This window comes from Ictidomys tridecemlineatus, unplaced genomic scaffold (genome assembly GCF_052094955.1).
Source record: "Ictidomys tridecemlineatus isolate mIctTri1 unplaced genomic scaffold, mIctTri1.hap1 Scaffold_69, whole genome shotgun sequence".
NCBI classification, from domain to species: domain Eukaryota; kingdom Metazoa; phylum Chordata; class Mammalia; order Rodentia; family Sciuridae; genus Ictidomys; species Ictidomys tridecemlineatus.
In genome coordinates, this window is record NW_027524892.1 from 107,647 (window position 1) to 135,248 (window position 27,602).

The 27,602-nt window shown below is 35.6% G+C and overlaps 1 long non-coding RNA gene across 1 annotated transcript; it reads left to right on the forward strand.

Annotated features, from left to right (window-relative positions):
• Window positions 1-1,339: 1,339 nt before the first annotated feature.
• LOC144374426 (uncharacterized) lies at window positions 1,340-25,979 on the forward strand. Its single transcript, XR_013433825.1, has 3 exons — window positions 1,340-1,496; window positions 18,592-18,752; window positions 25,708-25,979. It is a non-coding gene; the product is annotated as an uncharacterized LOC144374426 (long non-coding RNA).
• The last annotated feature ends 1,623 nt before the right edge of the window (window positions 25,980-27,602 follow it).

A 27,602-nucleotide genomic window follows, 5' to 3' on the forward strand; every position in this document is an offset into this window, starting at 1 on the left:
CAAGAGTCCCTGAGTTCAATCCCCAGTAACAAACTAACAAACAAACAAAACCACATTCAGAGTGAAAGAGAACAGAAAGCCGGTCCCCATGGTTGCTTTTTTGGTCTGAGGGATGCAGCAGCTGGAAAAACAGTCTGGACTATTGGCCAGAACCACGTGTGTGGATTTCCTAGGCTTACTGTGCCCATTTCTGTCACTGAGTGTCAGGGACATGATAGGGAAGCCACCTGTCTTTGTGTCTGCCCTTCTCATAGGTTGGCCACTGCTCTTCAGCTCAAGCCTGGGCTCTCCCAGGACCAGGGCACCTAGACTCTCCGGGTGACTTATCTTGGTGTGTGACTCCTCAGGAAGGAATGTCCGCTCCGATGGCCATTCTGATTTCTGTTTGAAAAGTTTATCCTCAGTTGCTGAGAAATGAAAAAGAAAATATTCTCTGTTTTGTTTGGAGGCTCACAAAACCCAAGGTGAACATTCTCCTGCTCCCTGGGCAGAGGCAGTTAACTAATGAGCACTATTTATGGAGTAGGGCTGCATTCTCCCAACCTCCTGAGTGATGCTCCTGTAGAGAGAGGGGCAGGCAGGCGGGACATGTGGCTGGGAGGCTGACATTCAGAAGTAAGAAAACATGCAGCTTTTTCAGATGTTGTGGTGCTTGCCTGCAATTCCAGCGGCTCAGGAGGCTGAGGCAGGAGAATCACGAGTTCAAAGCCAGCCTCAGCAACTTAGCGAGGCACTGAGCAACTCACCGAAACCCTGTGTTTAAATAAAAAAATTAAAAAGAGCTGGGGATGTGCTTGGTGGTTAAGTGCCTCTGGGTTCAATCCCTGAACCCCGCTTGGCCAGTAAAAAAGAAGCATCCATAAAAGAAAAAAGAAGACATATTAGAACTTGTTGCAGAGTTGAGATCAAAGTCCCAGGGCTGGGGACTGAGTTTGGAATTTATCAGGACAGTGCTCTTGCCACTGTAAGGTGTATCCAAGGTCAGGAAAAGGTGAGAAGGTGTCCCCAAGTTAACAGAAGCAGAGTATGAGAACAAGGGCCAAGTGCAGCCTCTGGACCAGGGGGTCTCAGTTCCCCCCTGGAGCTCAGTAGGAGGGCAGAGTTGGGCTCCACCCTGACGGACTCCCGTCAAAAGCTGCACTTGGTGCGAATCTCCAGGTAGGATCTAGGCGCTGTTCCTCCAGCAGAGAGGAACAAACTGTGGGGAAGACATCTCCCAGTCAGCTCGCGGGTGTTGGTGTCACACGCTGTGGGTGGCGATAAATGTTCTCAGCTGTTAAAGCTGCACTCTTCCCACTCAGTCCCACACTCAGTGTCTTTTTCTTTCTTTCAGCCACATCAGCAGTGACAGCTTCCTGTGTGACTGCCAGCTCAAGTGGCTGCCTCCATGGCTTGAAAGCACAACACTGCAGGCCTTTGTGACAGCCATTGTGCCCAACTAGAGTCACTGAAGGGCCAGAGCATTTTCTCAGTACCACCAAAGAGATTTGTGTGTGGTAAGACCTCGTCGAAGATTTTTTTTTTCCATGAAGGGAAAAGAAGCCAGGTGGGCCTTCTGCTTGTGGGAGTCATTGCTGTGATCTCAGGAAACCCCATCCCACAGCTTCAGATTGGCCCCTGGATGCAGTTTACCTCCCGCTGAAACCACACATGACATTTACCACAAGGTGCTTCCTGTGACGCTTGGAGGATGTGCTTTTAATTAGAGGGCAGCATGCAGGGCTCACTGACACTCAGAATAATCAGTCACAGGAAGATATTTCTGGTGTTTCAGGAGAGATCTGGTGCCCTGGTGTCGCTGGGAATTGATGCACCATATGATGGTTCACCGCAGGAAGGATAGGTCTGGGAAGAACATTCACTCTAGTAAAAACAGTTCGTCCAGGTTCACCTGCACTCTGGCAGTTTCGCCAAACCCCTGAAATCTACAGGGGTAGCTAGAGATGCCTCCTTCCTACTGGTTGTTAGAATGTCATCTTTTTTTGACCAGGAGTACTCAGGATCCAAGTGTGGTTGCAAAGAGTACAGAAAATGCTGAACAGCTGCACACACACACACACACACACACACACACACACACACACACACACACAGGCTAGCCCAGACAGGAATGACACAGCCTCTCGGCCACAAACATGAGGGCAAAGATTGAGATGGATTTTGAGTTGTTCCTGGCATTTGCTTGGAGCAGGAGAGAGGACAGGATTCCACGCCCGTCAGGCCCTACTGGGCAGTTGCACATCTCTCCTGCTGCCAGATCCTGGCTGGGACAGTCCTAACCGGAAACCCACCTAGCAGTACAGGGTTTCTGCTGGGCCATGTCTGTGACCTACTTTTAGCTCTGACAGTAGCCATTTCCCTGCTGGGAATAAAAGAGGAATGTCCTCTGTCCACAAGTTCACTCTTCACCCCACTGAGACAAACCCCTGCTTAGTGTGGCCTCCTGGCCACCCTCCTGCCTGGTTCAGACCAGGGAGAAGTAAGCATGGAGAACACGGTAGCAGAGCTCCAGACTGTGCTGGTCCTTCTTAGGGGTCTTCTGCGGGGGGTCCCAGGCTGTGCCCGGTTCCGGTTCCCTAGGCACGGAATGGCTGTGCCGTCCGTGGTTCATCACCCATTGCTCAGGGAGCCCTAGACCATTAATCTCGTTCCACAGCGCCCTGGAACAAGACTGTCTGCCACTTCCTCCTGCTCCTGCCACAGGGTAGCCTTTCCCTCGGACCATCCAGGGAGGACTTCCAGGGAGGATTTCTGCAGCAGCCTCTTACCTCAGGCACTGGCAGACTGTGGATTAGAGTGGTTGATTTCACCTCTCTCAGGCCCACCCCTTCGATTCAGTTCAGGCTTCCTCCCACCCCCACTTCAAAAAAACCCCAGCCATCTGGTGTTAATGGGAATCATGAAAACACTTATCAGGAGATCAAAGTTTCCAGCTCTGTACGCTCTCCCACGCCTTAAAAAAACAAAAACAAAAAATTGAAAGCATGACCAGCTCACACCCTGGCAGGTAGAGCCAGGTAGGAGCCAGCACTGGCAAACAAGGGGACACACCTGAAACCCCCGACCCACCACTACTGGGGGACAGTACAAGATGGGCAGTTCCTTTGGAAGGCAGCCTTAGAAGTTCCTCATTTTAACAGTTACGATCAGTTCCTCTCCTGGGACAAATTTACATTTCACGGAAACCTTTCCACATGTGTGTTCACAGCAGCACTATTTATGATAGCCAAAAAATGGGCACCCAAGTGCTCACCAGTCGATGGATGAATAGAGGAAGGTGGCACAGCCAGACATTGCAGGATTATCAGGCCATAAAATGCCACCTGTCCCATCCCTCCCAAAGCCTGGATGAACTTTGAAAATGATAAGCTAAGGGAAAGTGGTCACTGACAAAGAACCGCAGATTCCATGACCCAGTCACAGGGAAGTCCCAGGACAGGGAGATCTGTAGTAGGAAGTGCCCTAGGAGGTGCTCCAGCCTGGGGAGAGATGAAGGGAGAAGGGGAGTAGCTACAAAGTGCTTCTCCATGAGATGACAAAGATATCTTAAAATTGACTGTGGTCATGACAACACTTACTCGTGAATGCACCATAGGCCATTCAGTTGTGAACTTCAAATGGGCAAGCTGAAGTATATGTGAATTGTTGCTCAGTAAATCTGTGTGTGTGTGTGTATGTGTGTGTGTGTGTGTGTAGGTGTGTGTTTATTATAAATATAATTTTTACATGTCATAAAAATGTGTCTCTTTAAAACGTGAACTTTGTATTTAGAGTCTTCAAAATTTGTGTCATCTCTGATTTATAACATTTTTATCATTTCTGAAAGAAACTACAACCCCACGCCTTAGCAGGCATTTCCTCTTCTCCTTGCCACCAGCCATGGCGGTCACTAGTCCATGGGTGTGTGTGACCTGCCTGCTCTGGACAGTTAACATGAGTGCTGGTGGACAGCATGTGGCCTGAGGAACTCTCCTTTTCTCACTTTGCTGGGTCTTCTCCCCCAGTGGGGGGATTGGATCTGGGGCCTGAGCTACCCACACCCCTGAGAATAGTTTTGTTTTGTTTTTAATATTTTTTCAAGTATAATTGGGCACAACACCTTTATTTTATTTGTTTATTTTTAATGTGGTGCTGAGGATCAAACCCAGCGCCTCACACATGCTAGGTGAGCACTCTACCACTGAGCCCCAACCCCTGAGCATAGTTTTAAAGCATCAGTTCCTTTTCTGTGACTCAGTGACATCCTGCTGTATGGATATAGGTTTTGTTTCATCCATGCATCAGATGGCGGATATTTGATGGTGCTTACTTTGGGGGTTTTATGATTAACGTTGGTGTGAACATTCATGCACTAGTTATGTGAATTCTCTTGAGATTGCACCTGGGAATGGAATCTTTGGGTCCTGTGGTAGCTCTAGGTGTGACCAAAGAACTGTCAAACTGTTTTTACAAAGTGGCTTCAGGATTTTACACACCTGCTGGCAATGTATGGGATTCTGGTTTCTCCTCATGCTCTCGGACACTTGCTATCTTTTTTATTTTAGATTTCGCTAGTGGGAACAGAGTAGAATCTCATGGTAGTCTTAACATTTCCAAAATGAATCATGATGTTGAACAATTTTCTAGATGCTTATTGGATCATGCAGTGCTTCTTTGGAAAAATAGCTACTCAAGTCATTTATTCATTTTTCTATTTTGTTATGAGTTATCAATTCTGAATATTAGCACATTCAGAATTCTATATTTGTTATGAGTTGTCAGTTCTGAATATTAGAATATTCAGAATATTAGACCTCATCGGGTCTATGATTTGTAAATAACATTTCCTAGTCTGTGAATTGTGGTGGTGGTTTTTCAGTTTCTAGACAGTTATGCAAATTTTTTTTTAGAAATAGTTTTAGAGCCAGGTGCAGTGGCACATGCCTATAATTCCAGCAGCTTGGGAGGCTTAGTCAGGAGGATTGTGAGTTCAAAGCCACCCTCAGCAATTTCGAGGCACTAAACAAACAAACAAGAAAAGAATTCCATTTACAATAATTTTTTTTGGGGGGGCACGTACCATGGATTGAACCCTGGGGTGTTTAACCACTGAGCCACATCCCCAGCCCTATTTTGTATTTTATTTAGAGACAGGGTCTCACTGACTTGCTTAGTGCCTTGCCATTGCTGAGACTGGCTTTAATCCTGCTTCAGCCCCCCAAGCTGCTGGGATTACAGGTGCGGTCCATTGAGCCCAGCTAATTGTGATATTAACTGTGGATTTTTCAAAGATGATCTTTATGAGGTTGAATAAGTTCCTTTCTTATCCCTAATTTTTTGAATATTTTTATTATAAAAAGCTATTGGATTCTGTCTTGTGTGTATTCTATGTGTGTGTGTGTTTCTGAGATGATTGTTTTATTTTATTGATAATGGTCTAGTACAATGATTTTTGAATGGTAAACCTTGCTTTCCTGGGATCAACCTACCTTGATTATAGTATGTGATTCTTTTTAGGTGCTGTACATTTCAGTTTGCTGGGATTTTTGCTGAAATTTTTGCATATATACTTATAAAAGACATTGTTCTCTAGGTTGTTGTTGGCGTGTGTGTGTGTGATGTTTTTCTTAGGTGTTTGTGGTTAAGAGTAATAGTTGTATAAAATTAGTTGGAAAATATTCTCTTTACATCTACTTGTCCAAAAAAAGAAAGAGGAAAAATATGCTTTGGAAGTTTAGGATTGGTTCTCTCTCTAAATGTTTGGAAGAATTCACTTGAGTCTGAGCTTTTCTTTATAGGAATTTTTTAATTCTACATTTAAAAATTCTTAAATTCTAAAGTGTCTCCTTAGTGTTGAGCCAGAATTTGTTTCTTCTTGAGTCAGTTTTAGGAGATTGTCATTTCAGCCAGGTGGTCTGGTTAGCTGGGTACAGTTGTTAGAGTGTTCCCTGTTTTCCTTTGGCTGGAAGAAGGTCAGTAGTGGGGTGCCCTTTTTTTGTGCCTTCTGTCTTTCCTTCCTGCCTACTAGTCAAGCTAAAGTTTTTTTTCAATTTTTTTGATATTTTCAAATAACCAATTTTTGCTTTGCAGTGATTTTCTCAATTTCCTGTCCTCGTCCTTTCATTTCTGCTCAAACCATGATTAATTTCTTTTTCCTGCTTGTGGTGGGTGTAGTTTATTCTTCTTTTTCTGGGTTAAAAACTGGATTATTAATCCTAAAATTCTTTAATACAGGCATTTCCAACAATAAGTCCACGATCACCATTTTAGGCGTAGCTTTGGAGACTTGAAAACTAAACACATCGTTTTCATTCAACTCAGAGCATCTTCCAGTGTCCCTGTGACTTCTTCTCTGCTGTGCAGAAGTGCACTGCTTAATTTCCACAAGTTGCTTTTCAAATACTCTCTTGACTGTGGATTTAAAAGTCATTCCATTGTCATCAAAAAAGATACATTGTGTAATTTCCATCTTTTTATACTTATTGGACCTATGTTTTGACCTAAAATATTGTCTTATCTTAGAGATTGTTCCATGTACATTTTAAAAGAATATTTCTGCTGTGGTACAGTGGAGAGTTCTATGGGTGTATATTAGAACTAGTTGGCTTATACTGTTGTTCAAGTCTTCTTTCTCCTTGTCCATCTGCCTAGTTTTTCTGCCTAGCTTTTCATTGGAAATAAGAGTGTTATTGTTACATTGTCTGTTCTTCTCTTCAGTTCTGACAGGTTGTGCTCTACATTTTGTAAAGCTCTGTTACGTGCATATATTTATAATTTTTATGTCTTCCTGATGGATTGACCCATTTGCATGATAAAATATTTTGTCTCATATTGGGTTACTGTTTAATTGTCTTGGGATCTAAACTGCATCTTGTAGGTAGTGTATACTGGGTCATAGTTTTTTTTTTTATCCATTATTGTTCTCCTTGCCTTTTGATCAGAGTGTTTAATTCATTTACTGTTTTGTTTTGTTGGAGGAGGGGTAACCAGGGATTGAACTCAGGAGCACTCAACCACTGAGCCACATCCCCAGCCCTAATTTGTATTTTATTTAGAGACAGGGTCTCACTGAGTTGCTTAGGGCCTCACTTTTGCTGAGGCTGGCTTTGAACTCACGATCCACCTGCCTCAGCCTCCTGAGCCACTGGGATTACAGGCATGCACCACCAAACAGGTAATTCTTGAAGGTTGGGTCTGGTAGCAGTAAATTCTCTCAGTTTGGATATTTTTTAAAATATGGGAATGTTTTAATTTCATCTTTATTTTTGAAAGATAATTTTGCTACACCTGAGATTTCCAGACATTTTAAATACTTTGAATATTTCTCCCTCTTGACCCTCCTGGTTTTGGATAAGAAATCAGCTACAAATATTTTTGAGGATCCCCTGTATGTGATAAGTTGTTTTTCCTTGTGCTGTTTTGAAAATGCTTTGTCTTTGGCCTTTAACACTTGAATATGATAAACCTAGGCCTTTTGAATGAATTTTTTATATAAATAGTTGAAGTGTCCTATATAAGGAGGAGAAAAACATTTTTAAAAATCCATTTATCTTCTCCTGTGAAATGCCAGATCAATTTCACCTATCAATGAGGGTAATTTTATTTTTAATATAAGACTTATAACACCCACTAGACCTTTATCTTTATTAATTGGTAGATATTTAGTTCTTAAATGTAAAATAGAGAAATGTCAGCTTTCATTTTGTTTTTATTTAATCATAATAATGGCTATCTTACTGCTTCTATGTTCTTCCTAGCTTCAGTGAGGAGGCTCTTATTCTCTTTGGAATGCTGAATAATGGGGAATTCTAATTGAATCATTTTCTGCAATCCTAATTTAATCCCTTTCTCAGAAAACTTATTATTAGTAGTAGTAGTATTAGGGATTGAAATCAGGGGTGCTTATCTACTAAGGCTCATCTCCATTCTTCTTTTATTTATTTATTTTTTAAAATTTTGAGACAGGGTCTCCTGAAGTGGCTCAGGGCCTTATTAAGTTACTGAGGCTGGCTTTGAACTTGCAACCCTCCTGTCTCAGCCTCCTGAGTCATTGAGATTACAGGCATGCAGTCTAGGAAGAGCTTTCAAATATTTGTCTCAGAAAGTTGCTTTCACTTTTATTTTTCTTTGTGTTTAAGTTATGGGTTCAGACATACCTATGAATATAAGGAAGTGGTGAAGTTCTACCTTGATGTTCCATTAGAGCAGAAAAAAATATGTGCACATCTGAATTACATGTAGAGAACAGTGGTAAATTCTGTTAGAAACTACATTTCTCCCTTTTTCTAATTCAAGACAGGATTTCCTGTGTTTTTGCTACTAGCTCACACAGAATTAAGCTTGATTTGGATGAATAAGAATGTGGTGTAAATAAATTTTTAATGGCTTAGAGTCTGTACCTATAATATTAGTCTTTCCACTTAAATAGTAATGAACATGTACAATAATTTAGCTGTCTTAAACATTAGCAGGCTGAATGATATTCTAGACTCCTCAAAGAAAATTTGATTTTCAAGCCTGACTGCATCCATTTTTCTTTCTCCCACTGGGGCTTCTATATGGTTGTTGTCAATATGCATCTGTTAAAGGAGTGATGGAGGTAAGGACTGTTACTAGACATCTGCAAGGTAAAACTTATTCGCCAGCTTATTAACTTATTGTCTATCTTTAGTTGTTGCCCGTATCCCTTACACACTTTTTCCTACTATCTATTGTTCATATTTTTCTCTGAATTGTTGTTATTACAATACTCCATCTTTAGCAAGTAGCCAACTTTCCCTTTCATGCAGAATGATAGAAACATGACAGGCTGAATTGTCACTCTTAAAGAGAATTAAATAGATGGTATATTAAACTTGAGAGTCTTATGGGTAGAAACTTACCTGAAATATTTTCCTAGAGAATTTTTTAAAAATAATGTATGTCAATTAAACTTTTTTCCTTAACCCCCCCTCCAAGTATGGCCTTGTACAAAAAGGTTCAACAACTTTGGAATGTGTAACTGAAACCTCTAATTGTTCAGTGCTGGTTAAAGTGAAGGCAGTTGCAAGGGTACTATGGAGAAACTAACAGAAAAGAACAGGAGACACTAATATGACATCCATGACCCCTAGCCAGTCTCTGGATGGGACTCAAGAGCTCTGTAAATCTCTTAAATTCCATGCAAAATGTTGTATTTTGTGTTGATGGACATTTTTCCACCTAATCTTTCTTTGACTTTCAAATTCATAATTGAGAGAGTTTTAAAAAAGAAATTAAAACACCTGAACAAGATAAGAAAGGGTGTTTATAAAAGTGAGGGGGATGTGTTGGGGAATGCTTTAAGACTTCCTGTATTTGTCAGATACCACCTATTACAGACAAGCTGTAGCTTGTCTGGCCAGTTAGTGGGAAAGCATATATACCTACTGCACATGAAGAGTTATAAAAAATAATCACATGTTTACAAAAATAAATGTAAACAAAAATTTTCATAATCCTATATAATCTTATTTTAAACCATCTTAATTAGACATTGCAATAGCTGTGTAATGAATTTCCTAAAATGACTTGTTAAATCTTAATGTGAATTTGTAAATAGGCTCATCAAGCCTTGAAAACCTAATGAGGCTCCTTTGAGGCTAAACCACCTTACTAAAACAAGAATAATATCCATAAATATTATAGATCTGGTGAACTGGCTTTGTAACTTAGCATTGCTATTTGATTTTAAACATGCCATATAATTAATCTAAATCTTATTATTTAAAAATGTAGGTTAAATGTCCCTATAGACAATAAATTTACTTCCTGTTAAAAAGTTTCCCTTTCTTTAAAGTTCAAAATGACTTCTGATATGCCAGTGAATAAAGCTAGGAAATGCTTCCTTTCCAGAGAAACAGACCAGGCAACTTACAAATGTGTGACTTAAATTTAAGAGGCATTAGGTCATATGATGGGAAATGAAGCAGAATAAGAAGAACAAAGAAGATCAAAGAGAGGGTACTCTTTTACATGCAAAGACCAAGAGCAAAGAAATTGCCCTAATATTGTCATATTTTGATTATTGTGGACATCATACAAAAAATGTAAAATACAACAAAGAAAAGTCAAACTTAAGTAATTTAGACATACTCTAACATGAAAATTTTAAGGGTATAAAATATTGATTAATAGTGGTAAATCTGTCAAAGAAATCCAAAAGAGAAGCCTTAATATCCAAAATATACAAAATTTGTACCTCATGACTAATAAATTTCTCTTAAAACTAGAAATATAAAGCACACACTTATTCTAGAATATCAATGATTTTATTTTCATAGGGCTTAAAATTTAATTTTAAGGTGTTTAGAAATACATTAATTTATTTGAGTAGAAAAACATATCTCAGATCTAATAATTATTTTGCAAAACACAGTACTAGTTATCCATAGACTTCATGTGTATTAAGCAACATTTGAGGCTTACTCCATATCTAGGTCTTCCAGACCTGTGCTATATTAATGTCAACACCATGTGTTTTAAAGAGATTTAAAAAAATACTTGCTTCAACCCTCCTGAAATCATCTTGATCATTGCAGGTTGATTCACAGAAGTTATGAATTTATAATCTAACTTTTATTCTTCATCTTCAACATTACTATCTATGTGTTTTTTTTTCTTCTTTTTACTATCAATCTTCCTATTTACCTGGATTTTCTTATCTCTCACATTGAAGACATATGGATCCCGTTAATTTTGAATTTATTTAATGTGTTTGTAAGAGGGAAAAAAAGTAGTTCAAAAAGAAAAAAGTCAACTTGCTAAATATTTATTGAACATTAATAGCAGATAATGTGCTAGATACTGGTAAGAGTAATGCGAAAGAAAAAAATACTGCATTCAAAATATTTGCTTCATTAATATTCAGGAAATGAGAAAGAAAGAGGGAAAGAAAAGAAGGAAAAGAAAAAGAAGAGTCTTACTTCTGCAATTCAGCTCCCAAACTGCTAGGCACATAATAAGCATTTAATAAGTGAACATTCACTAAATTGATTATAAAACATAGTATTTAGCTTTTTTAAGCTCTTATACATAAAAACCTAAGTACAACAGCTAAGCATGAAACTTTATGATCTCTTCAACTCCCTGGGCTTTAATATGAAGGGAGCCACTTAATTTCTAATTGTAGTTAAGAAAAGAGAGAGATTCTTTCTAAAATGCCATGAAGGTGCACTCTACAAGCTCAGGATTTAATTCTCTAGAAACATCATCCAGTTTTCTACCACACAGAGACACTGGGCCAGATTAAATGAATTTTACCAATCTGTGCTCAGGGACAGAGCATGAAGCAGAGTGGAGCAAGGTTGGAAACATGGGGGAGACTGGAGACAGGAGGTGGGATGGGTGGGGGGTTGGAAGGGGTTTCACCAAGACAGCTAGGCCCATGGGGGCTGAGGTAGGGGAGGTTGGCCACTAAATTTAAACTTTTATGTTTCCATTTAACTCCAGTTTAGAAGTTATCCTTCTAAACCAAAGCAAAATGATTCTTTGAATATATTAACACAAAACGGAAATTTTGACTGCTGCTTTTTTTCATAAGGCCTCCCAAAATGTTCCCTTTCTTGTTATCTTGGAAGCCATGCAAATCTTCAGGATGCCACCTGGTGTTCTTTGAACACATGATATATTAAATTACCACTTAGAGACTGCTCTGTGTATTCTCTTGATTCACTTTATCTTTTTTTATTAACAATTTTTTAATTTATATATGACAGCGGAATGCATTACAATTCTTATCGCACATATGGAGCACAGTTTTTCATTTCTTTGTATACAAAGCATATTCACACCAATTTGTGTCTTCATACATGTACTTTGCATAATAACATCCATCACATTCCACCATTGTTTCTAACCTCATATTGCCTCCCTTCCCCTCCTACCCCTCTGCCCTATCTATAATTCGTCTATTCCTCCCATGCTTCCTCTTCCTATCCCACTATGATCAGCGTCCTTATATCAGAGAAAACATTCAACATTTGGTTTCTTGGGATCGGCTAACTTCACTTAGCACAGTCTTCTCTAACTCCATCCATTTACCTGAAAATGCCATGATTTTATTCTCTTTTATTGCTAAGTAATATTCCATTGTGTACTTATGCCACATTTTTAATCCATTCATCTACTGAAGGGTATTTAATTTGGTTCCACAGTTTAGCTATTGTGAATTGTGCTGCTGTAACATTGATGTGGCTGTGTCCCTTTAGTATGCTGTTTTTAAGTCCTTTGAGAATAGACTGAGGAGAGGGATAGCTGGGTCAAATTGTGGTTCCATTCCCAATTTTCCAAGAAATCTCCATATTACTTTCCCTATTGGCTGCACCAGTTTTCAGTCCCACCAGCAGTGTATGAGTGTATCATTTTTCCCACATCCTCGCCAACACTTATTGTTGTTTGTCTTCATAATAGCTGCCATTCTGATTGGAGTGAGATGAAATCTAAGATTCACGTTATCTTTATGAAAGCATTATTATTATCCGTATTGCAGCAATGAGGAAACAAAGTCCCAGTGTGTTTGTTTCTCTGTTCCAAGTTTGGTTACCGGACTCTCTTGCTCCAAATTTTGTGCCCTTAAATAATTTACAGCCTCTCTCTGCACAAGAGTTCCAGGATTGAGACCTGGAAAAGGGAGGGCCAGAGGAAGGCTTGGAGAACCCTTAGATGCTCTTAGAAAGACCTCAGTCCTCTCTTCCTTTTATTTCACTCAGCACTGCTCTCTGCATTCTGGCTGCCCACAACATTGTTCGTTCTCTCTCTCTCTCTCTCTCTCTCTCTCTCTCTCTCTCTCTCTCTCTCTCTCTCAATTATTAATTATTTAATTAAATCTTAATTAGGTATATATGATAGCAGAACACATTTTGATTCATTGTATATAATTGCATCACAACTTTTCATTTCTCTAATTGTACACAATATAGCATTGCACCTTATATGCACTCATACATGCACTTAGGGTAGTGATGTCCATCTCATTCTAACATCTTTCCTTCCCCCATACCCCCAACCTACCCCACCTTCCCCTGTGCCCAAATTTTCTCCATTTTTTCCCATGCTCTCCCCCCCATTATGCATCAGCATCCATTTATCAGAGAGAACATTCAGCCTTTAGTTTTTTGGGATTGGCTTACTTTGCTTAGCATGATATTCTCTACCTGCAAATGCCATAATTTTATTTTTTAATGCTGAGTAATATTCCATTGTATATATATACCACAGTTTCTTTATCCATTCATCTATTGAAGGGAATCTAGGTTAGTTCTATATTTCAGCTATTGTGAATTGAGCTGCTGTAAACATTAATGTGGCCACATTACCATAGTATGCCGTTTGTAAGTCCTTTGGGTATAAACCAAGAAATGGTGAAATGGTGGTTCCATTCCAAGTTTTCTAAGGAATCTCCAAACTGCTTTCCAGTTTGGTTGCACCAATGTGCAGTCCCACCAGCAATGTATGAGTGTGTCTTTTCCTCCACATCCTCACCAACACTGTTGTTTGTATTCTTGATAACTGCCATTCTGACTGGCATGAGATGAAATCTTAGAGTAGTTTTGATTTGCATTTCTCTAGTTGCTAAAGATGTTGAACTTTTTTTATATATTTATTGATTGATTATGTATCATCTTATCTTCTGAGAAGTGTCAGTTCAGCTGTTTAGCCCATTTATTGATTGGGTTGTTTGTTTTTTGAGTTCTGATCCTGAAGATTAGTGCTCTATCAAACTTGCATGTGGCAAAAATTTGCTCCCAAAAGGTAAGCTCCCTCTTCACCTCGTTGATTGTTTATTTTACTGAGAAGAAGGTTTTTATTTTGAGGCTATTTTCTCATAATTATGCTATTTTTACTTCTTTGATCTTCAGCCTGTGGGGCCAGAGAAGAGGCAAGACCAGTCATTGCTTCTCTGCTGCTTACAGATTTTGCTCTATCACTTTACCTGCCACACCCCCATCCCACACAAAAAAAAATCTCCCTAGAATCGTGGCTTCCAGAATACCATGTTTTCAGCCGGATCATCATGCACATGTTCTTAAAGCCATGCTTGACAATCCCCTGGTCTTTCCCCTTTCCCACTTAGGCACTTTCTCTAAATCCTTACCTTCCTGGTGATATCAATATAAACATCAGTGATTCTTCCCCAAATCTGGCCCCTTCTTTCCTTCACCTGCTCTTCATTATTGGTTTTGAATTCCACCTTGCCTGACCCACTCATTCCCTCTATCATATCCTGGACCCTCTCATTATCATTATCTTCCATTGCTAATGTCAATTTTAGCTATCTCACCCTCTGTCAGCCTTTGTCCTTGATCATTCTTTCTGACACCCAACTTTTGGGTGTGCCAAGTTTCCATCCTGATAATTTTCGATTGTGTTAAATTTCCATTGCTCCTGACCCACCACCTTGTTCCTTGTTTTTTTCTTTACTCAGCTTTTGTCCATGGCCCACTATGGTAGTCAGTCTCTTGAAGATACCTTCAACTCACTCATCCCTCTTTTCCTTTGTCTTAGTTTCCTTTTAACAATCCAATTCTTCATTCTGTGGTGAAACTAGCAAAGGCTGGAGAACCTGTGGCTCCACTGGCTGGCGTCACTGAACTCATGACCTCCCAACTGCAGGTGCACACTAGCGCTGCTCGGTGAAGTTGCTGCCAGTGGCTGAACAATCCACATATTCACTTTCCTCAGGAATGATTTCATGTTTTCACTTCTCTCCTCAGATCCCCAAATCGTCTCTTCATCTTCTTCTCTACTGATGACGCTGCTTCCTGTTTTATGGGGAAATAGGTTCAGAGACTCTTCCTTCACAAGCACCCTCCCAGTACCATGGGTGGGCTTGGCTCATCTGTGCCCAAGTGGGTGCAGCCCACACTCCCACCCAAAGCAAGCCCCTCACTGGGTTCTAGATGCTTAGTCTCAGCCACTGTGCAAGCTGCTTATTCCCTGTGTCCACCTCTATTCTCTCTGCTAGATCATTCCCATCAGCATAAAACTCTGATGGGATGCCTTTCTACAAAAGGAAGCCTCCTCCCTGGCCCCAGCTGTCAATGCTCTGATTTTCATTGTTCTTACAGCCAGGCTCCTCACTGCCGTTAGTTTCTGTTCACTATCCCCCTCCACTTGTAATCTTTTCCCAATAGAATTTTATTTCCACCACCTGTTGAAACCCCCTTTATCAATGTCAACCAGAAGGCTTTTAATGTCTCCCATTGTCACTACAATGACTTAACTTCTGCCTTCTGAAATTCCAGCATCAAGGCTCATCAAGGCTCATCAAGGCTCAGTCCCCACCTAACAGCAGCATTTGGGAACCTATCAATTGTGTATTCGGATGTGTTCCTCACAGTCCTTATCTGTAATTATGAAATTCAAGCTGCTCAGAAAACTGAAATGGTTTTCATAACTCATGACAGCAAAACCAGATCTGAACACTGTAGATTCTTTATTTAACCTACTCAGTGGTGATGCTGATACATAACGACATAGAAAACTACTGTAATTGGTAGCAGAGTCAAGCCTCAGACCCTCCTTGGAGGTGTTACATAATATAGAGTTTATGCAGCTGAGCACACCCAGCCCCAAGGAATCTAGAAAAATAGTTATGGACCTGGAGTAGAAATCTAAGATTACATTCAGGAAGATAAATTTATTTGTAACTAGGCATGTTTTGATCAAATATTAGCTTTACAAAACAATGTTATTTTATGGGAATGAAAATAAACATTGCTGTTATGTTTATTTATATCAAATAACATCTTTAAGATAGTATATATCTTAATTTTGCATGAAACATGTAATTTCTAGTTATTGTATATAATTTAGGTAGATAATAATAAATAAACTTGTCAGAATCTTCATAAAACACCTGCTTCAAACAGTAATACTTGGAGAATTATTATTTATTACTAAAGGGGGAATCTCTATAGAACTATAATTGTATTTTTGCATAAAAACAAAGTAATTTTGTTAAGCATATGGTATTATTCAATAAAATATTTTGTTGTCATTTAAGTTTACAGTATAAAATACAAAATCATAAATGAGAACTTCAGTTTCCCTATTCAGTAGGCATATTAATCTAGCTACTTTACATAGTGCTACAAATATTAGCCCTTTTAAATTGTCAAATTGTCTATATAATAGGCAATACTATAATCTACATTACAGACAATGAAAGCAAGACAAGAAAGGGTAAATAACTTGTCCAATGTTATTCATGTAGAAAATAGATTTGGTTCAAAATAATATGTATGTCCATTGTCCTAATTCAAAGCTAATGGGGCCACAGTAACCCACAAATACTGTTATTTTAAAATAATTTGACTTAAAATAATTTCAGATGTAAATTACAATTTGCATGTCAGATCTATCAACTGTGAAATCAAAACTAAAATTGTGTAATTTTTTTGTGTTACTTCTCAGTGAATATAACTGGTCCTGGTAGACTTTCAAATCATTACAATACTTCTCAGTTAAAAGACATACAGAAATGATGCAGATACCAATGCCATGACAATAAATTGGGACTAAAGAAACTTCTTCCATCAATTGACAAATGTACAGTTATGTTTTAACCATACTACTATTAAGTAAAACTAATTTTCTTTAATTATTTAAAGTTACATGGATAGTAATTAAGATATTTTAAAAATTATTTTAAAAGGGGTACATTTTTATATCTCAGCAATAATCTTTTATTTTTGGGGGAACCTAATTGGAATACAAGACAGATATGAAATAAATATTCATGTGTGTGCTTTCATGTATTTTTCTCCTCAATTTTTTACATTGAAAAATTTCTAACCATAGAAAATTTAAGAGTAGTGATGATTAATATTCACATACATTCCACTCATATTCATTAGAATTTTGCAATATTTGTTTGCTGAGCCATTTAAAAACAAGTTGTAGATATTATCACTTATCAATTCCTTAAGTCTTTGGAATGCATTTCCTAAGAATGAGGATGCATTCTTGTATAGTTATAATATAATGATTATATCAAAACATTTAACAATGATGCCATAAAGTTTTTTATATTAATAATAATTTTATAACATCTTTTATAAGATCTTTTATAACATCTTTTATATTAATAATAATTTTATAACATCTTTATAAAAGATCTTTTATGGGCTTTTGTTTGTATATTTATTTATTACTTTTTAAGCTAGTGTCCAATAAAGACTATGTGTAGAATTTAATTGTCAGGTCTCTTTAGTCTTCTGAAATCTAGAACAGTCCTCTGGCATTGTTTTCCTTCGAGACATTGGGATTTTGAAGACTATCTACATGCTAGTTATTTTGAAAAATGTTCCCATATCTATATTTCTCAAATTATTTCTTGATTAAACATTTTTGGAAACAATTCTATAGTTTCATTGTATATTTCATCATGGTATCATATCAAGAGGTATATAATGTCACCTTGCTCCATAATTGGTGACACTCAGTTTGATTGATTGGTTAAAGTGGTTTCTACTTTAGTTAAGAAATCAGAGTTACAACTCATTGGTAGGGCACTTTCATAGCATTCACAAGGTCCTGAGATTGATTCCAAGTACAACAAATGTTAAAGAGATTTTGCATCACTATGACCAAAAGACCTGACAAGAACAACTTAGAGGAGGAAAAACATATTGTGTCTCATGGTTTCATAGGTTCAGTTCATTTTTAGCTGACTCCAAAGTTCTTGGCCCTAGGTAAAGTAGAACATCAAGGTGGAAGTGGATGGTGGAGAAAGAAAGCTCAGGACATGAGAGAAGGAAGGAAGTTTTTCAAACAGGAAATGATGAGCAAGAGAATCTTGGAACATTGGGAAGAAAGAATAAAAAGGAGAAATATGAGTATATACAAGGGATTTTATATAGTGGTTTTTGAAACAAAAATTACAATGCTACTGAACACTCAAAACAGTAATATTTAAAAGTAAGAAAGGTAAAGGAATTGAAGCAGAAGAAAGGTGTCCACACTTCACTCAAAGTGGTAAATGTTGATACTTAAACAACAGTCTCCTGACTTTAAGGAAACACATGTATATATTAATAGAAAGAACAGTCAACTAGGAAATTATGCAAAGAGGTTGACTTGAAAGCACTATAATTATTGCAGATGATTGGAGGAGAGGGTAGTGTTTTCAAATAAATGGTTCTGGGACAACTGTATACACACACTCAAAAGAAATTAAAGCTGTTATTTTTAATTTTTGAATCTTAGTGTAGCAGGTTAAAATACTTATCCCATGGTTTATATTTTGCTTGACAATCATGTGTTTTATAAATCAGCAAATAATTACATGGACTTTCTATTTCTTTTAAAATATCAGAAAATCTATTAATTCTCACATGGCAACAGTTGGTAGGTGCAGAACATAGTGCCTCCTCTTTTAAGTGAGTGTTGGAGTTTTCAGATTTCCCACACTCACTTAGAAATTTGTCAGTGAATTACCACAGGTTGTTTCAGAGAGATTCTATAACTCTGTTATCTTTGGGGAAAATATTACTTGATCTGTCCATCAATTTGCATAACAGAATACATGAATGAAAAAATTGTAAATTCTCTTTACTCACCAGAACTAATTAATGGTAAATATTTCTTCAGCTTGAAGATGGAGCCCAAGACTAAAGGATTAAAACAGCAACAACAGCAGCATTAGAAACTTCTGGCAGCCATGTTTTCTCAGGATTCCTTTGAGTCTATCCACAGCCCTACCCCATCTGTAACACAAAAAGACAACGAAGATGATGCAATGGAGTTACTGGGTAATGTTAAAAATTAATCATTTATCTCATTCTTTTTTTCTCTTGTATGGTAAAGTATGCAGTGGGTAAGTGGTTTTTAAACAAAGTTTTGAATCATTTTTGTCTTAGGAAAAAGAGATCATTTAAACATATTCTTTAGATTAGACTTTCATGAAGTTAAATGTAAGAACCAAATTGAAATCAGCTAAGCATGTGAAATATTTATTAGACAGTATTTTGTGCTTTGTGTATGCAGCACTTTGCCTTCCAATACTTAATCAAGCTTTGTTGTGTGTGCAACTGTGACAACAATTTAAGTCTGTCTGCTTTATTCTCTGATTATAATTCCCTTGATCACACCTATTATCCTTAATATATATCCAAAGTACACATTTCAGTCCTCTTCTCAAGATGTCCCTCTGTGGGCTGGGGATGTGGCTCAAGTGGTAGAGCGCTCGCCTGGCATGCGTGCTGCCGGGGTTTGATCCTCAGCACCACATACCAACAAAGATGTTGTGTCCGCTGAGAACTAAAAAATAAATATTAAAAAAGATGTCCCTCTGTTATTTTAAGGATACTTTAGAAAAAATAGAATAAATTTGAAAGAGGCAGTTAGTAAATTAGTGTTTTATTTGTTTCATAAATGACAGGAACATTTGCAAAGATTTTTAAGTCTCTTCAGGGTCATTACTTTCATGAAAACTATTAATCTTGTATATATAGAATATATTTTTATATGTCTTAGTGAAGCATGCGTATGTTTTGCTCCTGTATAAATTTCTCTTATTTTTTCGTTTACTGTGACACAAGGGATTGAACCCAGGGCCTTGTGCATGCTAGGCAAATGCTGTACCACTGAAATACACCCCTAACTCCCCCACACATAGGTAGTTTTTAAATTGAGCTTCACTTTGGAAAATCATTTTTTCAAAAGAAGAAAATGAAATTTTATTTTAGAGAGTTAGCCATCTGTAACACTATGTGTTTTTAATTCAGTGATATCAGTTTGTCCATATAAATATTTAAAACTATTTCTGAAATTTTGTGACAAGATACTACTATATTTAACTGGAAAGAGAAAAAATGAGGTAATACTTTGAAAGCTTCACATAAGTTTTACATATAAAATATGGAGTCCCAGGGGGAAAATAAATGTTCTAAAAATATTATTTTCTAAATCACATTTCTTTATTTAAAGTGTCAATGGTAGTAAAGTACTTTCATTATAATAAATGATGCATGTATCCATATGTAGACTTCAGAGGTGTTATTACATAGTCAATAATGGCAGGTTCTAAATGGTTCCTGGTATAATAACTGCATTTTTTTTACCATTAGGGAGACTGTATAGTGGCATTTTTACTACATGCAATTAATAATCTTTCTTTTTATTTTTTGCATTTTTAAAAGCAATTAAGTCTTTCTCCTCACCTCTAAATCATTAGTGTGGTAAGTGTGCCAGATGTAGTCACAGTATCTGCATTTAACTTCCATTCAACATTCAATAAACATTTACTGAGCACGTATGTGCTAGGCTGGGCTTGGTCCCGGGGATATAAAAATAAAATAATAATTGTCTGTTTGCAGGAACTTTGCACTCAAAGCACTCAAAATAAAAATATAAATACATCACTCTGGTAGTGTTTTCTACCTGCAATAATTGGGCTAAGCCCCCACTTGCATATAAAGTTGACATTTAATGCAGAATTGAGGGACAGTGATCAGAGAATGTCTTAGACATGCTGATTCCCCTGGTTAGACCTGAAGGACAAGTAGGAATACGATTAGTGGGTGTAGTGTTGTCATTACTCCTGTAGGTTTGTTCACAGAGATATGGGCTCTTCTGTGACTGGTCCTCTGTGTTGGTCAGTAACAGTGAAGGGGATGAGACCAAGGGATTCTTGACGGAGACACAGATTTCTTCTCAGAGCTGGTATCCCCTACATCTCAGCTGCTTTGTTATGACATTTCTTGTTTTCCAACTAGAGGATTGAGTTTTGGAGAATATCTAATGATAAGCAATTCATAATTGTCCTTTATTAATTCTTTTTTTTTTCATTTAGACATTTTTGTCTGTGTACTGAGCAAGTTTAATATTTAAGTTTGCACTTTCTCTTTGTAATCCCACACATCTCGGCACAGGTTACTGGTGGAAGAATAATTTTCATTTCTAAGTTATAAAGTTTCCCTGTGATAACATGGAATGTTCTAAGTCCACTGAACTATTCTCCAAATAGTACCATGTACAATTTCTTAGTTTTGAAACTGTTTGTAGAGTAACATGCAAAATACAAATGTTAAGTTCTTGAAAATTTATGTGATATCAAATTTTAGGACATAGGACTATTGTAAGATGCAATAGAGACATTTGGTATTTCAAATATCTTTTTGAATTTATGATACATTGTAGAATGAATATGCTAAAACTTATGTGTTTTTAAAGGTTTAACTTGTTATGTATATCAGGATATAACTGGCTAAAATTTTATTTATCATGCATGGGAAGCACTCTGTATACCTTATGAGTTAATGAAAAATTCAAAGGTATAATTATTACCTAATATTAATATAAACAATGATTATTCCTCAATAAAATTGGTTGATATAAAGGGAAACATTTTTTAGTTGATCTAGTAGATATTAGCAAAACTGGTGATTCTTGTTTCACCCATGAAAATATCTAGCATTTTTAATATATTATTGATTAATAGTTAATTACTCAGTTGTTTAATTGTATATATGTGGATTTCTTTTTTAACTGTTTTAGGTATATGAAAATATTATATATGGCATCTATAATTTTTAAAATAGAATAGTGTTCTCTGTAAGATTGTTTTAAATACTGTCTATGGATCCATAGTACAAAAGTAGATTAATATAATATTAATGCTACCTATCAGGTAATAAAATAGCCAAACTTGTAGAATTTTAATACACAACAGTTGTAAACACCTTGTAAATTGATTCTGTAATTATGAGACATTGAATAATATATCTGCCATGTAACCTCAAACCATGTAGTTCTCAACCACAAATGCAAACTATTCTTAAATATTTATGTTGGCAATTAATGGCCACAATGAGTAAAATATTTTACTAAGAATTTTTCTTGAAAATTGTTAAAATCTAGACATGCATGGTAGTGCATGCCCGTAATTCCAGTGATTCAGGGAGCTGAGGTAGGACAATCACAAGTTCAAAGACATCCTCAGCAACTTAGAAAGACCCTAAGCAACTTAGTAAGACCTTATCTCAAAATATAAGGATAAAAAATAGAAAGGACTGGGGATGTGGCTCAGTGGTTAAGTGCATCTAGGTTCAATGCCTGGTACCAAATTTTTTAAAAAAGATATATTGAAATCAGCTTTTTTGAAAATATGGTGACAAGGTGTCATGATAGAAAAAAACGTAATTTATAAAAATTATATTTATTCCATTATTCTCAAAGAAAATTTTGAGGGGCTTAGTTAGTTTAAAACATTTTTCAGTTTGTAAATATGAGCCAATTTTTATTACATTGCATGAATTTATCATCTTATTCTAGTTGAAACTCAAATAGCTATTATGTGTTTGAATTTTTCCCATGTGATTTATTCTGATTTTTATTCATTTTTTAAATCCTCAGAATTAGATTTGATAGATATACCTAGCATTCTACAGATTTTAGTATGAAATATTACTTGTAAAAAATTTTAGGCTTTCCTAGAATTGATGCTGAGGCATATATCTAAACGTCACATTCCAGAGATGCTTAAAAATAAAAACATTAGTCATGTTTTATGATTTCCATCCTTAGCTCATAGTTATATAAAATTAAAATTATATTGCCAACCCAAATAAAGTTATTACAAACAGATATCACTTGTTTTAAAGTGAGTAATCATGAACAGTTTATAATTATACTGATTATTTTACTTAATGCAGTCATTGAATTTCTGTAACCAAAATATCATGCCAAATTTTGTAAAATATAAACTTAATGTGTTAGAGGGACTCATTACCTTAAGGCATTCTTTTGGAAAATTGGTTTACATCCTGATCAACCTTTTAGAAAAAGAATATTCACTGTTGTTTTTTTTTTAAATCAAAGACCCTTTAAAACAAAAAGCTCCCCATATTTGCAAATTAAGAACACACATTTCACCTAGTGAAAAATGAATGTTTTTTCTCAATGATGTCAAAATACAAAAAGGGAGGGGACCTAAATGTTTTCTTAAAAATTATCTAACTATCTATCTATCTATCTATCTATCTATCTATCTATCTATCTATCTATCTAACTGTCTGTCTATCTATTATTTAAGGTATATAGAACACTCTGAAATACAGAGTACTATACAAATGCACTTTTGTCAATTGTTTTTCTTTTGAGTGTTGATGAATGGAGCTATCGGGATGACAAAAAGAGTTGTCACTTTAAAATGAGGATTAAAAGATTCTTGACAAAAATCTGAAGATTTTGAAAAAGTAAATCTGTATATCCTTCAATATTGTCCATAAGATTGCTTAAAATACTATATCTAATGTTATTCAATACAATACAAAAATGATTTAATATAGAATTAGTACATATTGGGGAATAACATACCCCAACGTGTGTTGTTTTAAGATATAACAAATTTTTAAGAACCACTGAAGTTAGTGCTCTAAATCTCTGATACTGATAAAATAACTTCCCATTACCTCAATTTGAGTAGGTCTCACCTTGAAATATATGATATTCTAAAAAATATCCAGTAATTATTGTGACTGTTGATGACCATAATTAACCATATTATTGAAAATCTACACATGCATTTTTTCTACTTTTCACTAAATCAATCTGCATATTTGAAAAAATAGGACTTTATGGAGATGTATTAAAATATCTTTCACATGCTAAATAGTGTTTTCTCCTGGTAAGCCCATGTTTTACAGTAACAGTCCGGTGAAACGTTCCTCAATATAGAATTTTCACTTATGTTTCTAAATCCTAATTTTAGCTGGTTTTGGTGCCATCTCTGCCTTCACAAATGCCAAGTGAGTGCAGGTTGAAGTGTGGCCTTTGGGGAGCTGAAGATGGCCCTGTTCTTGCCTTGCCATAATCCAATGATGACATTTGAGAAAATCCATTCAAACACATTCATTCAGCAAGTATCATGCACCTGCTCCATAAATTGCACTAGTTCATACTAACATATAATACTAGTAATACTGTATCTTACATTTTCTAATAATCACGACCTCTTTGGGGTTTGAGAAGAGGGTGAAGAGTTCGAATGTTTCTCCCATTGAGACCCAAATAAGTTGTAGTTTTCTGACAGCTCTCAATTGTTCTATTCATTCACTCACTCATTGATCCATTCATAGACTTATTAATTTCTTAAATGTGTAACTCTCACCTGCAGAGTGACTATTATTATGTATATGGGAGTTCAAATTTGAACAAACATGAAAGTTTTGACTCCAGAAAGGTGATTTTTAAGATTTGGTTTCCTTACAAATCATCTGGGGAGCTCATTTAAGTACATTGTCCAGTGCTCCCTGCCCACATTTTTTTTGGTTCATTAGATTTGGATACAGCCCATCAATCTACATTTTTTTCTACAGGAATGTCCTCCTCCCTTTCTGTAGATTCCATTTCAGGGGATCTGTAGAGCATTCAGGAACCTAACTTAGTATTTATATTCAGTGAAAATTTTTGTTAGATATAATGTACTGGAAGTGAGGAGGATATTAGAAGTCTATTTTTTTAAACAAAAGATCATGAAATAGAGGTTTCTGAGTTAACCAAGCTCTTCCAAAGCTTTCCTGGAAACAATGAAGTCTTGCTAACAAACTTTCACTAATGCAGTTTATATCACCTTTTTATCCCCCTTGCTGATATATTTTTACAAGATCATTTGCTTGTAGTAGAGAAGTTATAAAAGTTATAAATGATTCTAGCATAAACCTGAGAAAATTTTTTCTCCCTGATTCGATTTTATCATCAAATCATACTAAAACCTTACCATGTTTACTGTGCTTTTCTTACATGTGACTCAGCCGCCCTCCTCATAGCCTTGTAGATAGATTTCTGCTTGGCATTGTTTTCATGTTCCATCCTATTCGTTCTTTAATTCTGTTTCTTGTCAACAGAGGATCAGAATATTTGCAAATATAACCAAGGTTTGGAGGTAGAGATTGCCCTTTAAATAAATATAATAGCTCATCATATTACATGATTTACTTTTATGGAGTTTAATAAGAAATGCTGTGCTTTTTTCCCTGTAAGTTTGTTTCCCAATGGTAAAAGTAGATTAATGTTCAGAATTAAATCAATAATTTACAAATAAAACCTAAACCAATAAACAAACTCTTGCCAATGTTCCTTCATCTCAACTGTATACCAGGTGAATATTTCTTTATTTTCGAGAAAGCTGTTTGTAATATATTTGTAGTTAGTAGAGTTGCTTATTTTAATATATGTTTATCACTTTGAATAACTTACATATTGACTCATAGCAATGATAATGTGCTTTATCATGTTTATGCTACTTTTCATTGAGTATTTTGGCAAAGCTGGGGGGCCACATTGTGATGTGGTCTTTGTGGCCTGTGGTCAAAGCACTGGGCTAAAATTCTAAGACCCAAGTCCAGCCTTCATCCTTTCTCTGCTAGTTTTAACATCTGAGCTACAAGTAATTAGTTTTAATACACTAGTAACAAATTATGACTCTCATACTCCAAAAGAAAAAGGTTATACTGATAACATTCCCTGAAATGTTATTAATTTTGGAAGTTGAATATTCCCTGAAAGTGGTATTACTTTTTTTTGTCATGGCTAACAGAAATATTAAAAAAAATGATGCTAGATTTTATGCAAAATATGCTTTCTTTCAAATAAATTGATATTCCCTAACCCACCTACATTTCAGGTAGATACAAGCAGAAGAATAAAATAGTTCCTTTAACTTTGTGCAACTGCCTACTGACAGTAAAAATTTATGTTTCTTAGGATATTGTAAAAGAGTTGGAGAGAAAACAAGTGAAGCTATAAATGTATTTGCCTGCCAAAATATGTAATAAGTAAGTACAAAGTACTCTATCTCATTTTTTAACATGGATATTTAAACAAAGGTAGACATTTATGTGATTTGGTTTTGGTGTAGAGCAAATTACTCTACTGACTTTAATTTTCTTGCTTATAAATGTATAATTTCTAGGAGAAAAGAAAAATGTTTTGTGCCTATCCATGTGTCGATATGAAAAAAGTAGAATTTGGGGAAGGAATAAGAGGAGGAGATAAAAAAAAAACTAGAAATTTGTACTCTATGTTTATATACTTCTGTGTAAATAAAGTCATAAATATTGAAAATATTGAAAATATTTAAGCTTTAAAATTATATTGGTATTATTAGATATTGATATATGCTTTCCAATTATATTGATATTATAATATATATATATATATATATTGATATTGGCTTTCCAATTATATTGATACATATGCACATATTTGAAGTAGCACAATTTTGATGGTTCTACATTAATACACTGTATAAGCAAATCTCAACCAAATTAAAAAGCAGTGTTAAATATTGTTAGGGTTTTGTTTCTTTTGAAATAAACTTGCCCTTTTTACATATTTAATAAAAAGGTGATGTTGTATTTCAAGATGATTTGTTTAGCTACATTAATGATTTTCTTATAATTTAGACAAATCTGAATTTTAATGTAAGAGACATTTGAAATGGTGCAAAGTCATAGTTTTATTATATTTTTTCTTGGTTGAAAATGGGCAAAGGAAGTGTAATTAAGTCAGCAATTATTTGCAAATTAACATTAAGTCAATAGTTATTAAAGATATTACATGGATCTTACTGAATTGTTCAAAGTGATTGTATAAATTATAGGCATTTGTTTAAATTTTTATATATGACAATATAATTGACAACTTACTCATCATCTCTGAATGGAAATGTTAAAATTATTGAAGTTGAATACTTGAATATGTATTCACAAAAGAGTGGCCACAAAACTTGCCAGTTATTTTCATCATCTGAGAAACAGTAGCTTTTGTGATAAAACGAATTCAAATCTTTTAATATATATTTTATTAACACATTTTTAAAATTCCAAATGTCTAAACTGGTCCTATGTGTGAATTTCTTTTGGAGTGAAAATATGATTTTGTTTTCAAATGTCTTATATTCTATTATTCTAGAGAGAAATATCCTTAGCAATAGTGAATGTATGTTTTTTTTTTATCGCTCTAAGTCATTTAAATAGAATAGTATTAAGGAGTACAAAAGGAAAGAGATGGCAATGTTTTAGTGGAGATAAATTAATTCTCACAATTTTAATGTGTTTTTCAATTTTTTTGGTTTCTTGGGACAAAAAAAAAATTAACTCCTTGTGTTAATATAGGATGAGTTTGCTTGTATTAGAATGAAAACTTATGGAAATATAACATAAAATTTCTTTAAAATTCATCTTTTCAGGAATTTCTAGGAGTTTACTGGTTTAACAGTTTTTCTTCTCATAAGTGCTGTCATGTTTACTTTTTAATTACTAACATTTAGAAAGGACTGTGTGTTTTAAAACTTTAGAGTAATATTAATACAGTAAAACAAAATTAATATTAATTATCTTACAAAATTAATTTTGTAGAAACACTAAATAGCAGAGTGTTAAAATTAATAACAGCATGAGCTTTATTTGTAGATTTATAACTGTTGTTTCATATTTCATTAGTGCTTCTAATCTATTACTTGAGGATAGTAACTTTCTTTCTGCAGATATGAGACATCAGAAAAATGGGAGTAATAAAAATACTTAATGAATTTTGTGAAGATTAGGTAAAGTAATCCATAGATAATTCCTTAGTTATTAGATAATGAATTAGAGTCA